This window comes from Scyliorhinus torazame, chromosome 12 (genome assembly GCF_047496885.1).
Source record: "Scyliorhinus torazame isolate Kashiwa2021f chromosome 12, sScyTor2.1, whole genome shotgun sequence".
In the NCBI taxonomy this organism is placed as follows: domain Eukaryota; kingdom Metazoa; phylum Chordata; class Chondrichthyes; order Carcharhiniformes; family Scyliorhinidae; genus Scyliorhinus; species Scyliorhinus torazame.
The window spans coordinates 139,108,506-139,121,595 of record NC_092718.1 but is presented as its reverse complement, the minus strand read 5'-3'; positions in this window follow the sequence as shown (position 1 = coordinate 139,121,595).

Sequence of the window (13,090 nt, the reverse complement as noted above, 5' to 3'; positions counted from 1 at the left end):
GGGAGGGGAGAGAGGGCGGGGGAGAGAGGAGGAGGGGGAGGGGGAGGGGTGGGGGGGAGGGGAGGAGGGGGTGGGGGGAGGGGTAGGGGGAGGGGGAGGGGGAGAGAGGAGGGGGGGTGGAGGGGGAGAGAGGAGGGGGGAGAGAGGAGGGGGGAGGGCGAGGGGGGAGAGAGCAGGGGGAGGGCGAGGGGGGAGAGAGGAGGGGAGAGAGGGAGGGGGAGAGAGGGAGGGGGAGGGGGGAGGGGGAGGGGGGAGGGGGAGGGGGAGGGGGAGGGAGGGGGGGAGGAGGGGGGAGGGGGAGAGAGGAGGGGGGAGGGGGAGAGAGGAGGGGGGAGGGGGAGAGAGGAGGGGGGAGGGGGAGAGAGGAGGGGGGAGGGGGAGAGAGGAGGGGGGAGGGGGAGAGAGGAGGGGGGGTGGAGGGGAGAGAGGAGGGGGGGTGGAGGGGGAGAGAGGAGGGGGGAGGGGGAGAGAGGAGGGGGGGTGGAGGGGGGAGAGAGGAGGGGGGAGGGGGAGAGAGGAGGGGGGAGGGGGAGAGAGGAGGGGGGGTGGAGGGGGGAGAGAGGAGGGGGGTGGAGGGGGAAGAGTGGAGGGGTGGAGGGGGGAGAGAGGAGGGGGGGTGGAGGGGGGAGAGAGGAGGGGGTGGAGGGGGAAGAGAGGAGGGGTGGAGGGGGGAGAGAGAGGGGTGGAGGGGGGTGGAGGGGGGCGGGAGGGGAGGGGGTGGGGGAGAGGGGAGGGGTCGGGGGAGATAGGAGGGGGAGAGAGGAGGGGGGTGGAGGGGGAGAGAGGAGGGTGGGAGAGAGGAGGGGTGGCGGAGGGGGGAGAGAGGAGGGGGGAGGGGGAGAGAGGAGGGGGGGTGGAGGGGGAGAGAGGAGGGGGGGTGGAGGGGGAGAGAGGAGGGGGGGTGGAGGGGGAGAGAGGAGGGTGGTGGAAGGGGAGAGAGGAGGGGGGTGGAGGGGGGAGAGAGGAGGGGGGGTGGAGGGGGGAGAGAGAGGGGGGAGAGAGTGGATGGTGGAGGGGGGAGAGAGGAGGGGGGAGAGAGGAGGGGGGGTGGAGGGGGAGAGAGGAGGGGGGGTGGAGGGGGAGAGAGGAGGGAGGTGGAAGGGGAGAGAGGAGGGGGGTGGAGGGGGGAGAGAGGAGGGGGGAGAGAGTGGGTGGTGGAGGGGGGGAGAGAGGAGGGCTGAGAGAGGAGGGGCGGAGAGGGGGAGGAGGGGGGAGGGGGAGGAGGGGGGAGGGGGAGAGGGGAGGGGGAGGAGGGAGGAGGGGGAGGAGGGGGGAGAGAGGAGGGGGGAGAGACAAGGGGGAGGGGGAGGGGTGAGAGAGGAGGGGGAGGGGAGGGGGGGAGAGAGGAGGGGAGGGGGGAGAGAGGAGGGGGAGTGGGAGAGAGGAGGGGGAGGGGGAGAGAGGAGGGGGAGGGGGGAGAGAGCAGGGGGAGGGGGGGAGGGGGGAGAGAGGAGGAGGGGGAGGGGGAAGGGGGGAGAGAGGAGGGGGGGAGAGAGGAGGAGGGGGAGGGGGAGGGGGGGAGACAGGAGGGGGGAGGGGAGGGGGAGAGAGGAGGGGGAGGGTGGAGGGGGGAGAGAGGAGGGGGAGAGAGAAGGGGAGGGGGAGGGGGAGAGAGAAGGGGAGGGGAAGGGGGAGAGAGGAGGGGGAGAGAGGAGGGGAGGGGGAGAGAGGAGGGGGAGAGAGGGGGGGAGGGGGGAGAGAGCAGGTGGGGAGGGCGGGAGGGGCAGGGGGGAGAGAGGAGGGCGGGAGGGGGGAGAGAGGAGGGGGAGGGGAGGGCGGGAGGGGGAGGGGAGAGGGGAGGGGGGAGGGGGAGAGGGGAGGGGGGAGGGGAGAGAGGAGGGGGAGGGGGAGAGAGGAGGTGGAGGGGGGAGGGGGTGGAGGGCGGAGAGAGGAGGGGGGGGTGGTGGGGGGAGAGAGGAGGGGGGACAGAGGAGGGGGGAGAGGGAGAGGGGGGAGGGGGAGAGAGCATGGGAGGGAGGAGAGAGGATGGGGAGGGGAGGGGGGAGAGGAGGGGTGAGGGGAGGGGGGAGAGAGGAGGGGGAGAGGGGAGGGGGGAGAGAGGAGGGGGAGAGAGGAGGGGGGAGAGGAGGGGATGTGGGGGAGAAGGGGAGGGAGAGGAGGGGGGTGGAGGGGGGAGAGAGGAGGGGGGGTGGTGGGGGAGAGAGGAGGGGGTGGGGGAGAGAGGAGGGGGAGGGGGGAGAGAGCAGGTGGGGAGGGCGGGAGGGGCAGGGGGGAGAGAGGAGGGCGGGAGGGGGAGGGGGGAGAGAGGAGGGGGAGGGGAGGGCGGGAGGGGGAGAGGGGAGGGGGGAGGGGGAGAGAGGAGGGGGAGGGGGAGAGAGGAGGGGGGGGTGGTGGGGGGGAGAGAGGAGGGGGGACAGAGGAGGGGGGAGAGGGGGAGGGGGAGGGGGAGAGAGCATGGGAGGGAGGAGAGAGGATGGGGAGGGGAGAGAGGAGGGGTGAGGGAGGGGGGAGAGAGGAGGGGGAGAGAGGAGGGGGGAGAGGAGGGGACGTGGGGGGAGAAGGGGAGGGAGAGGAGGGGAGAGAGGAGGGGGGAGAGGAGGGGACGTGGGGGGAGAAGGGGAGGGAGAGGAGGGGAGGGGAGAGGAGGGGGGTGGAGGGGGGAGAGAGGAGGGGGGGTGGTGGGGGGAGAGAGGAGGGGGGTGGAGGGGAGAGAGGAGGGGGGGTGGAGGGGGAGAGAGGAGGGGGAGGGGAGAGAGGAGGGGGTGGAGGGGGGAGAGAGGAGGGGGGGTGGTGGGGAGAGAGGAGGGGGGTGGAGGGGGAGAGAGGAGGGGGGGTGGAGGGGGGAGAGAGGAGGGGGAGGGGAGAGAAGAGGGGGAGGGGAGAGAGGAGGGGGAGGGGGGAGAGAGCAGGGGGAGGGCGAGGGGGGGCGAGACGGGGGGAGGGGGAGGGGGAGAGGAGGGGAGGGGGAGGGGGAGAAAGGAGGGGCAGGGGAGGGGGGGAGGGGGAGAAAGGAGGGGCAGGGGAGGGGGGAGGGGGAGAGAGGGGGGTGGAGGGGGGAGGGGGAGAGAGGGGGGTGGAGGGGGAGGGGAGAGAGGGGGTGGAGGGGAGAGAGGAAGGGGGGTGGAGGGGGAGAGAGGAGGGGGAGGGGGAGCGGGGAGAGAGCAGGGGGGAGGGCGAGGGGGGAGAGAGGAGGGGGGAGAGGAGGGGGAGGGGGAGAGGAGGGGAGGGGGGGAGGAGGGAGGAGGGGGGGTGGAAGGGGGGAGAGGGGGAGGGGAGAGAGGGAGAGGGAGAGGAGGGGGAGGGGGAGAGAGGAGGGGGTGGAGGGGGGGAGAGAGCAGGGGGGAAGAGAGCAGGGGGGAGAGGGGGAGGGGGGAGAGGGGTTGGAGAGGAGGGGGGAGGGAGAGGGGGAGGGGGGAGAGGGGGATGGGGGAGGGGGAGAGGGGGATGGGGGAGGGGGAGAGAGGAGGGGGAGGAGGTGGAGGGGAAGGGGAGAGAGGAGGGGGGGTGGAGGGGGGAGGGAGCAGGGGGGAGGGCGAGGGGGGAGAGAGGGGGAGAGGAGGGGGGAGAGGGGGGGAGGGGGAGAGAGGAGGGGGTGGAGGGGGAGAGAGGAGGGGGTTGGAGGGGGAGAGAGGAGGGGTTGGAGGGGGAGAGAGGAGGGGGGTGGAGGGGGGGAGAGAGGACGTGGGAGAGAGGATGGGGGAGAGGGGGATGGGGGGAGAGGGGGGAGAGGGGGAGGGGGGAGAGAGGAGGGGGGAGGGGAGGGGGGAGGGGGAGAGAGGAGGGGGGTGGAGGGGGAGAGAGGAGGGGGGTGGAGGGGGAGAGAGGAGGGGGGGTGGAGGGGGAGAGAGGAGGGGGGGTGGAAGGGGAGAGAGGAGGGGGGGGTAGAGGGGGGAGAGAGGAGGGGGGGAGAGAGTGGGTGGTGGAGGGGGGAGAGAGGAGGGGGGGGAGAGAGGAGGGGGGAGAGGGGAGGGGGAGGGGGAGAGAGGAGGGGGAGGAGGGGGGAGAGAGGAGGGGGGAGAGACAAGGGGGAGGGGGAGGGGTGAGAGAGGAGGGGAGGGGAGGGGGGAGAGAGGCCGGGGAGGGGGAGAGAGGAGGGGGAGGGGGGAGAGAGCAGGGGGGAGGGGGAGGGGGGAGAGAGGGGGAAGAGAGGAGGAGGGGGAGGGGGAAGGGGGGAGAGAGGAGGGGGGAGAGAGGAGGAGGGGGAGGAGGAGGGGGAGGGGGAGAGAGGAGGGGGTGGAGGGGGGAGAGAGGAGGGGGGAGAGAGAGGGGGAGGGGGGAGAGAGAAGGGGAGGGAGGAGAGAGAAGGGGAGGGGGAGAGAGGAGGGGGAGGGGGAGAGAGGAGGGGGAGGGGGGAGAGAGCAGGTGGGGAGGGCGGGAGGGGGAGGGGGGAAGAGAGGAGGGGGAGGGGAGGGCGGGAGGGGGAGGGGGAGAGAGGAGGGGAGGGGAGGGGGAGAGAGGAGGGGGAGTGGGAGGGAGGAGGGGAGGGGGAGAGAGGAGGTGGAGGGGCGAGGGGGTGGAGGGCGGAGAGAGGAGGGGGGGTGGTGGGGGGGAGAGAGGAGGGGGGACAGAGGAGGGGGGAGAGGGGGGAGGGGGGAGAGAGGAGGGGGAGGGGAGGGGGAGAGAGGAGGGGGAGAGGAGGGGACGGGGGGGGAGAAGGGGAGGGAGAGGAGGGGAGGGGAGAGGAGGGGGAGGAGGGGGGTGGAGAGGAGGTGGGTATAGGAGGGGGGGAGAGGAGGGGGAGGGGAGGGGGGTTAGGGGGAGAGAGGAGGGGGGTTTGGGGGAGGGGGGAAGAGGAGGGGGGTTTGGGGGAGGGGGAGAGAGGAGGGGGGTTTGGGGGAGGGGGGAGAGAGGAGGGGGGTTTGGGGGAGGGGGGAGAGAGGAGGAGGGTTTGGGGGAGGGGGGAGAGAGGAGGGGGGAGAGGGGGGGGGAGAGAGGGGGGTGGAGAGGGGGGTGGAGGGGGGGGAGAGTGGGGGGTGGAGGGGGGGTGGAGAGTGGGTACAGAGGGGGTGGAGGGGGGTACAGAGGGGGGAGAGAGAGGGGTGGAGGGGGAGGGGGAGAGGGGAGGGGGGAGAGGGGGAGGGGGGTAGAGGGGAGGGGGGAGAGAGTAGGGGGAGGGGGAGAGAGTAGGGGGGAGGGGGAGGAGGGGGGGGTTGGGAGAGAGGAGGGGTAGAGAGGGGGGAGGGGGGAGAGAGGGGGGAGGGGCGGAGGGGGAGCGAGGGGCGGAGGGGGAGGGCGGAGGGGGAGGGCGGAGGGGGGGTGGGGAGGGCGGAGGGGGGAGAGCGGAGGGGGGGAGAGAGGGGGGGAGGAGGGGATGGAGGGAGGGGGAGAGGGGAGGGGGGAGAGAGGAGGAGGGGGGAGAGAGGAGCGGGGGAGGGACGGAGGGGGAGAGGGGAGGGGGGAGAGAGGAGGAGGGGGGAGAGAGGAGCGGGGGAGGGGGGAGAGAGGGGGTGGAGGGGGAGGGGGGAGAGAGGGGGTGGAGGGGGAGGGGGGGAGAGAGGAGGGGGGAGAGAGGAGGGGGAGGGGGGGAGAGAGGAGGGGGGAGAGAGGAGAGGGGAGAGAGGAGGGGGGAGGGGGGAGGGGGGAGAGAGCCGGGGGGAGGGCGAGGGGGGAGAGAGGAGGAGGGGAGGGGAGGGGGAGGGGGGTGGGAGGGGGGAGAGAGGAGGGGGGAGGGGAGGGGGAGAGAGAGGGGAGGGGGAGGGGAGGGGGAGACAGAGGGGAGGGGGAGAGGGGAGGGGGGAGAGGGGAGGGGGAGGGGAGGGGGGAGGGGGAGGGGGAGGGGGAGAGGGGAGGGGGAGGGGAGGGGGGAAGAGGGAGGGGGCAGGGGGGAAGGGGGAGGGGAGGGGGGAAGGGGAGGGGGAGGGGGGGGGGGGGAGGGGGAGGGGGGGGAGGGGAAGGGGGAGGGGGAAGGGGAGGGGGAGGAAGGGGGAGGGGGAGGAAGGGGGAGGGGGAGGGGGGAAGGGGGAGGGGGAAGGGGAGGGGGAGGAAGGGGGAGGGGAGGGGGGAAGGGGGAGGGGGGAGAGGGGAGGGGGGGAGGAGGAGGGGAGGGGAGAGGAGGGGGAGAGAGGGAGAGAGGGAGAGAGGAGGGGGAAGAGAGGAGGGGGGAGAGAGGAGGGGGGAGAGAGGGAGAGAGGGAGAGAGGAGGGGGAAGAGAGGAGGGGAAGAGAGGAGGGGGAAGAGAGGAGGGGGGAGAGAGGAGGGGGGAGAGAGGAGGGGGGAGAGAGGAGGGGGGAGAGAGGAGGGGGGAGAGAGGAGGGGGGAGAGAGGAGGGGGGAGAGAGGAGGGGGGAGAGAGGAGGGGGGAGAGAGGAGGGGGGGAGAGAGGAGGGGGGAGAGAGGAGGGGGGAGAGAGGAGGGGGGAGAGAGGAGGGGGGAGAGAGGAGGGGGGAGAGAGGAGGGGGGAGAGAGGAGGGGGGAGAGAGGAGGGGGGAGAGAGGAGGGGGGAGAGAGGAGGGGGGAGAGAGGAGGGGGGAGAGAGGAGGGGGGGAGAGAGAGAGGAGGGGGAGAGGCTGGAGGGAGGGGGAGGGGGAGAGGCTGGAGGGAGGGGGAGGGTGGAGGCAGAGGGGGGGGAGGCAGAGGGGGGAGGGGGAGAGAGGAGGGGGGAGGGGGGAGGGGGAGGGGGAGAGAGGAGGGGGGAGACAGAGGGGGGAGGCAGAGGGGGGAGGGGGGAGGCAGAGGGGAGGGGGAGAGAGAGGGGGGAGGGGGAGAGAGGAGGGGGAGAGAGGAGGGGAGAGAGAGGAGGGGAGAGAGGGGGGTGGAGGGGGGGAGAGAGGGGGGGTGGAGAGGGGGTACGAGGGGGTAGAGAGGGGTACGAGGGGGTAGAGAGGGGTGCTGGAGGGGGGGAGAGAGAGGGGTGGAGGGGGGGCGAGAGGGGAGGAGGAGAGAGGGGGGGAGAGGGGAGAGGGGAGTGGGGAGAGGGGAGGGAGGGGGAGGGGGCGAGAGGGGAGGGGGAGGGGGAGAGAGGAGGGGGGGAGAGGGGGGAGGAGGGGGGAGAGGGGAGGGGGGGTGGAGGGGGGAGAGGAGGGGGAGGGGAGGGGAGAGAGGAGGGGGAGGGGAGGGGAGAGAGGAGGGGGAGGGGGGAGAGAGGAGGGGGGTGGAGAGGGAGGGGAGGGGGAGGGGGAGAGAGGAGGGGTGGAGGGGAGAGAGGAGGGGGGGTGGAGGGGGGAGAGAGGAGGGGGAGAGAGGAGGGGGGTGGAGGGGGGAGAGTGGGGGGGGGAGTGGGGGGGAGAGAGGAGGGGGGGAGAGAGGAGGGGGAGGGGATAGAGGAGGGGGAGGAGGGGGGAGGGGGAGAGAGGAGGGGGCTGGAGGGGAGAGAGGAGGGGGGGTGGAGGGGGGAGAGAGGAGGGGGAGAGAGGAGGGGGGGTGGAGGGGGGAGAGTGGGGGGGGGAGTGGGGGGGAGAGAGGAGGGGGGGGAGAGGATAGAGGAGGGGGAGGAGGGGGGAGGGGGAGAGAGGAGGGGGGTGGAGGGGGAGAGAGGAGGGGGGAGAGACAAGGGGGAGAGGCAGGGGGGAGAGGGGAGAGGGAGAGAGGAGGGGGAGGGGAGGGGGGAGAGAGGAGGGGGAGAGAGGAGGGGGAGGGGGAGAGAGGAGGGGGACGGGGAGGGGGAGAGAGGAGGGGGAGGGGAGGGGGGAGAGAGCAGGGGGAGGGGGAGGGGAGGAGGGGGAGGGGGAGAGAGGAGGGGGAGAGAGGGGAGGGAGAGGGGAGGGGGAGGGGGAGGGGGAGAGAGGAGGGGGAGGGGGAGAGAGGAGGGGGGTGGAGGGGGGAGAGAGGAGGGGGAGGGGGGGAGAGAGCAGGGGGGGAGAGGAGGGGGAGGGGGAGGGGGGAGGGGGAGAGAAGAGGGGGAGGTGGAGGGGGAGAGAGGAGGGGGTGGAGGGGGGAGAGAGGAGGGGGGGGTGGAGGAGGGGAAAGAGGAGGGGGGAGAGAGGAGGGGGAGAGAGGAGGGGGAGAGAGGGGGGGACAGAGGGGGGTGGAGAGGGGGTACGAGGGGGGGAGAGAGGGGTGGTGAAGGGGGGGAGAGAGAGGGGTGGAGGGGGGCGAGAGGGGAGGAGGAGAGAGGGGGGAGAGGGGGGAGGGGGGAGAGGGGAGGGGGAGAGAGGAGGGGGCAGGGGGAGAGAGGAGGGGGGTGGAGGGGGAGAGAGGAGGGGGGGTGGAGGGGGGAGAGAGGAGGGGGAGGGGAGAGAGGAGGGGAGGGGAGGGGCGAGAGGAGGGGGAGGGGAGTGGAGAGAGGAGGGGGAGGGGGGTGGGGGAGAGAGGAGGGGGGTGGAGGGGGAGGGGAGGGGGGTGGAGGGGGAGAGAGGAGGGGGGTGGAGGGGGAGGGGGTGGAGGGGGAGGGGAGGGGGAGAGAGGAGGGGGGTGGAGGGGGAGGGGAGGGGGGAGGGGGAGAGAGGAGGGGGGGTGGAAGGGGAGAGAGGAGGGGGGAGAGAGGGGGGGTGGAAGGGGAGAGAGGAGGGGGGAGAGAGGGGGGGGAGAGAGGAGGGGAGGAGGGGGAGAGAGGAGGGGGAGGGGGAGAGAGGAGGGGGGTGGAGGGGGAGAGAGGAGGGGGGGTGGAAGGGGAGAGAGGAGGGGGGGTGGAAGGGGAGAGAGGAGGGGGGAGAGAGGAGGGGGGGTGGAGGGGGGGGAGAGAGGAGGGGGAGGAGGGGGAGAGAGGAGGGGAGGGGGAGGGGGAGAGAGGAGAGGGGAGAGACAAGGGGGAGGGGGAGGGGGGAGAGAGGAGGGGGAGGGGAGGGGGAGAGAGGAGGGGGAGAGAGGAGGGGGAGGGGGAGAGAGGAGAGGGGAGAGACAAGGGGGAGGGGGAGGGGGGAGAGAGGAGGGGGAGGGGAGGGGGAGAGAGGAGGGGGAGAGAGGAGGGGGAGGGGGGAGAGAGGAGGAGGGGGAGGGGAGGAGGGAGGGGGAGAGAGAGGGGGAGGGGGAGAGAGGAGGGGGAGGAGGGCGAAGAGAGGAGGGGGGGAGGGGGAGAGAGGAGGGGGGGAGAGAGCAGGGGAGGGAGGAGAGAGGAGGGGGGAGGGGAGGAGAGAGGAGAGGGGAGGGGGGAGAGAGGAGTGGGAGATGGGGGAAAGAGGGGGGAGAGGAGGGGGGGAGAGGAGGGGACGGGGGGGGAGAGGAGGGGACGGGGGGGGGAGAGGAGGGGGAGGGGAGAGGAGGGGAGAGGAGGGGGAGGGGAGAGGAGGGGAGAGGAGGGGGAGGAGAGGAGGGAGAGGAGGGGAGAGGAGGGGGAGGAGAGGAGGGGAGGGAGGAGAGGGGAGAGGAGGGGACGGGGGGGGAGAGGAGGGGACGGGGGGGGGAGAGGAGGGGACGGGGGGGAGAGGAGGGGGAGGGGAGAGGAGGGGGAGGGAGGGGGGTTAGGGGGAGGGGGGAGAGAGGAGGGGGGTTAGGGGGAGGGGGGAGAGAGGAGGGGGGGTTAGGGGGAGAGAGGAGGGGGAGAGAGGAGGGGGGTTAGGGGGAGGGGGGGTTAGGGGGAGGGGGGGGAGAGGAGGGGGGTTAGGGGAAGGGGGGAGAGAGGAGGGGGAGAGAGGGGTGTGGAGAGGGGGTACAGAGGGGGGAGAGAGGGGGGAGAGAGGGGGTGGAGGGGGGGGAGAGAGGGGGGTGGAGGGGGGGAGTGGAGAGGGGGGAGAGAGGGGGGTGGAGGGGGGGAGTGGAGAGGGGGGAGAGAGGGGGTGGAGGGGGGGAGTGGAGAGGGGGGAGAGAAGGGCGGTGGAGGGGGGAGCGGGAGGGGGAGGGAGGGGAGGGGGAGATGGGAGGAGGGGTGGGGGGAGAGGAGGAGGGGGGTAGAGGGGAGGGGGGGAGAGAGTAGGGGGGAGGGGGAGAGGGAGGGGGAGGAGGGGGGATGGGAGAGAGGAGGGGTAGAGAGGGGGAGTGGTGGAGGGGGAGGAGGGGGAGGGCGGAGGTGGAGGAGAGGAGGGAGGGGGGAGAGCGGAGGGGGGAGAGAGGGAGGGGGAGAGGGGAGGGGGGAGGGGGGAGAGGGGAGGGGGGATGGGGGAGGGGGGGAGAGAGGAGGGGGGAGAGAGGAGGGGGTGCAGGGGGGAGAGAGGAAGGGGGGAGAGAGGAGGGGGAGGGGGAGGGGGGAGAGAGGAGGGGGGTGAGGCGAGGGGGAGGGGGGAGAGCAGGGGGAGGGCGAGGGGAGAGAGGGGGGGAGAGAGAAGGAGGGGGGAGGGGGAGGGGGAGAGAGGAGGGGCGGTGGAGGGGGAGAGAGGAGGGGGGGTGGAGGGGGAGAGAGGAGGGGGGGTGGAGGGGGAGAGAGGAGGGGGGGTGGAAGGGGAGAGAGGAGGGGAGAGAGAGGAGGGGGGGTGGTGGGGGGGGAGAGAGGAGGGGGGAGAGAGGAGGGGAGGGGAGGGGGAGGAGGGGGGAGGGGGAGAGAGGAGGGGGAGGGGGAGAGAGCAGGGGAAGGGGGAGAGAGGAGGAGGGGGAGGGGGAGAGAGGAGGGGGAGAGAGGAGGGGGTGGAGGGCGAAGAGAGGAGGGGGGAGGGGGAGAGAGGAGGGGGGAGAGAGCAGGGAAGGGAGGAGAGAGGAGGGGGGAGGGGAGGGGGGAGAGAGGAGTGGGAGATGGGGGAAAGAGGGGGGAGAGGAGGGGGGGAGAGGAGGGGGGGAGAGGAGGGGACGGGGGGGAGAGGAGGGGACGGGAGGGGAGAGGAGGGGGAGGGAGGGAGAGGGGGGAGAGGAGGGGGGTTAGGGGGGGGGGAGAGAGGAGGGGGTTAGGGGGGAGAGAGGAGGGGGGTTAGGGGGAGGGGGGAGAGAGGAGGGGGGTTAGGGGGAGGGGGGAGAGAGGAGGGGGGTTAGGGGGAGGGGGGAGAGAGGAGGGGGGTTAGGGGGAGGGGGGAGAGAGGAGGGGGGTTAGGGGGAGGGGGGAGAGAGGAGGGGGGTTAGGGGGAGGGGGGAGAGAGGAGGGGGGAGAGAGGAGGGGGAGAGAGGAGGGGGAGAGAGGAGGGGGAGAGAGGGGTGTGGAGAGGGGGTACAGAGGGGGGAGAGAGGGGGGTGGAGGGGGGGGAGAGAGGGGGTGGAGGGGGGGAGAGAGGGGGTGGAGAGGGGGGAGAGGGGGGGGAGTGGAGAGGGGGGAGAGAAGGGCGGTGGAGGGGGGAGCGGGAGGGGGAGGGGGAGGGAGGGGAGGGGGGAGAGGGGGAGATGGGGAGGAGGGGTGGGGGGGAGAGAGGGAGGGGGGTAGAGGGGAGGGGGGGAGAGAGTAGGGGGGAGGGGGAGAGGGAGGGGAGGAGGGGGGATGGGAGAGAGGAGGGGTAGAGAGGGGGAGTGGTGGAGGAGGGGGAGGGCGGAGGTGGAGGGGAGGAGGGAGGGGGGAGAGCGGAGGGGGGAGAGAGGGGGGAGAGGGGAGGGGGGAGAGGGGAGGGGGGAGAGGGGAGGGGGGAGGGGGGAGAGAGGAGGGGGGGAGAGAGGAGGGGGGGAGAGAGGAGGGGGGAGAGAGGAGGGGGTGCAGGGGGGAGAGAGGAAGGGGTGCAGGGGGAGAGAGGAGGGGGAGGGGGGAGAGAGGAGCGGGGGAGGGGGGGGAGGGGGGAGAGAGGAGGGGGGGGTGAGGGGAGGGGGGAGAGAGCAGGGGGAGGGCGAGGGGAGAGAGAGGGGGGGGGGAGAGAGAAGGAGGGGGGGAGGGGAGAGAAGAGGGGGAGGGGAAGGGGAAGGGGGAGGGGGGAGGGGGAGGGGGAGAGAGGAGGGGGAGGAGGGAGGGGGAGGGGGAGAGAGGAGGGGGGTGGAAGGGGGGAGAGAGGAGGGGGGTGGAAGGGGGAGAGAGGAGGGGGGTGGAGGGGGGAGAGAGGAGGAGGGGGAGAGAGAGGGGTGGAGTGGGGATACGAGGGGGGAGAGAGGGGGGTGGAGGGGGGAGAGAGAGGGGTGGAGGGGGGAGAGAGAGGGGTGGAGGGGGGGATAGAGGGGGGGTGGGGGGGGCGAGAGGGGAGGAGGAGGGGGGGCGAGAGGGGAGGAGGAGAGAGGGGGGGGAGAGAGGAGTGGGGAGAGGGGAGGGAGGGGGGAGAGGGGAGGGGAGCAGAGCAGAGGGGGGGAGAGGGGAGGGGGATGGGGAGAGAGGAGGGGGGGTGGAGGGGGGAGAGAGGAGGGGGGTGGAGGGGGAGAGAGGAGGGGGGGTGGAGGGGGAGAGAGCAGGGGGGAGGGGAGAGAGGAGGGGGAGGGGAGGGGGAGAGAGGAGGGGGGTGGAGGGGAGAGAGGAGGGGGGGTGGAGGGGGAGAGAAGAGGGGGGGGAGAGGGGGGAGAGAGGGGGGTGAGAGGGGGAGGTGGGGGGAGAGAGGGGGGTGGGGGAGAGAGGGGGGGAGAGAGGAGGGGGGGAGAGAGGGGGGAGAGAGGGGGGTGTGGGGGGAGAGAGGGGGGGTAGAGGGGGGGTGGAGGGGGGGAGAGAGGTGGGGTGGAGGGGGAGAGAGGAGGGGGGTGGAGGGGGAGAGAGGAGGGGGTGGAGGGGGGAGAGAGGAGGGGTGGGTGGAGGGGGGAGAGTGGAGAGTGGAGGGGGGAGTGGAGGGGGGAGTGGAGGGGGGAGTGGAGGGGGGAGAGAGGAGTGGGGAGAGAGGAGTGGGGAGAGAGGAGGGCGAGGGGGGAGAGAGGGGAGGAGAGAGGAGGAGGGGGAGAGAGGAAGGGGGGGAGAGAGAGGAGGGGGGAGAGAGGAGGGGGGTGGAGGGGGGAGAGAGGAGGGGGGTGGAGGGGGGGTACGAGGGGGGAGAGAGGGGTGGTGAAGGGGGGGAGAGAGAGGGGTGGAGGGGGGGCGAGAGGGGAGGAGGAGAGAGGGGGGAGAGGGGGGAGGGGGGAGAGGGGAGGGGGAGAGAGGAGGGGGCAGGGGGAGAGAGGAGGGGGGTGGAGGGGGAGAGAGGAGGGGGGGTGGAGGGGGGAGAGAGGAGGGGGAGGGGAGAGAGGAGGGGGAGGGGAGGGGCGAGAGGAGGGGGAGGGGAGTGGAGAGAGGAGGGGGAGGGGGGTGGGGGAGAGAGGAGGGGGGTGGAGGGGGAGGGGAGGGGGGTGGAGGGGGAGAGAGGAGGGGAGGGGGGAGGGGAAGAGAGGAGGGGGGTGGAGGGGGAGGGGGTGGAGGGGGAGGGGAGGGGGAGAGAGGAGGGGGGTGGAGGGGGAGGGGAGGGGGGAGGGGGAGAGAGGAGGGGGGGTGGAAGGGAGAGAGGAGGGGGGAGAGAGGGGGGGGAGAGAGG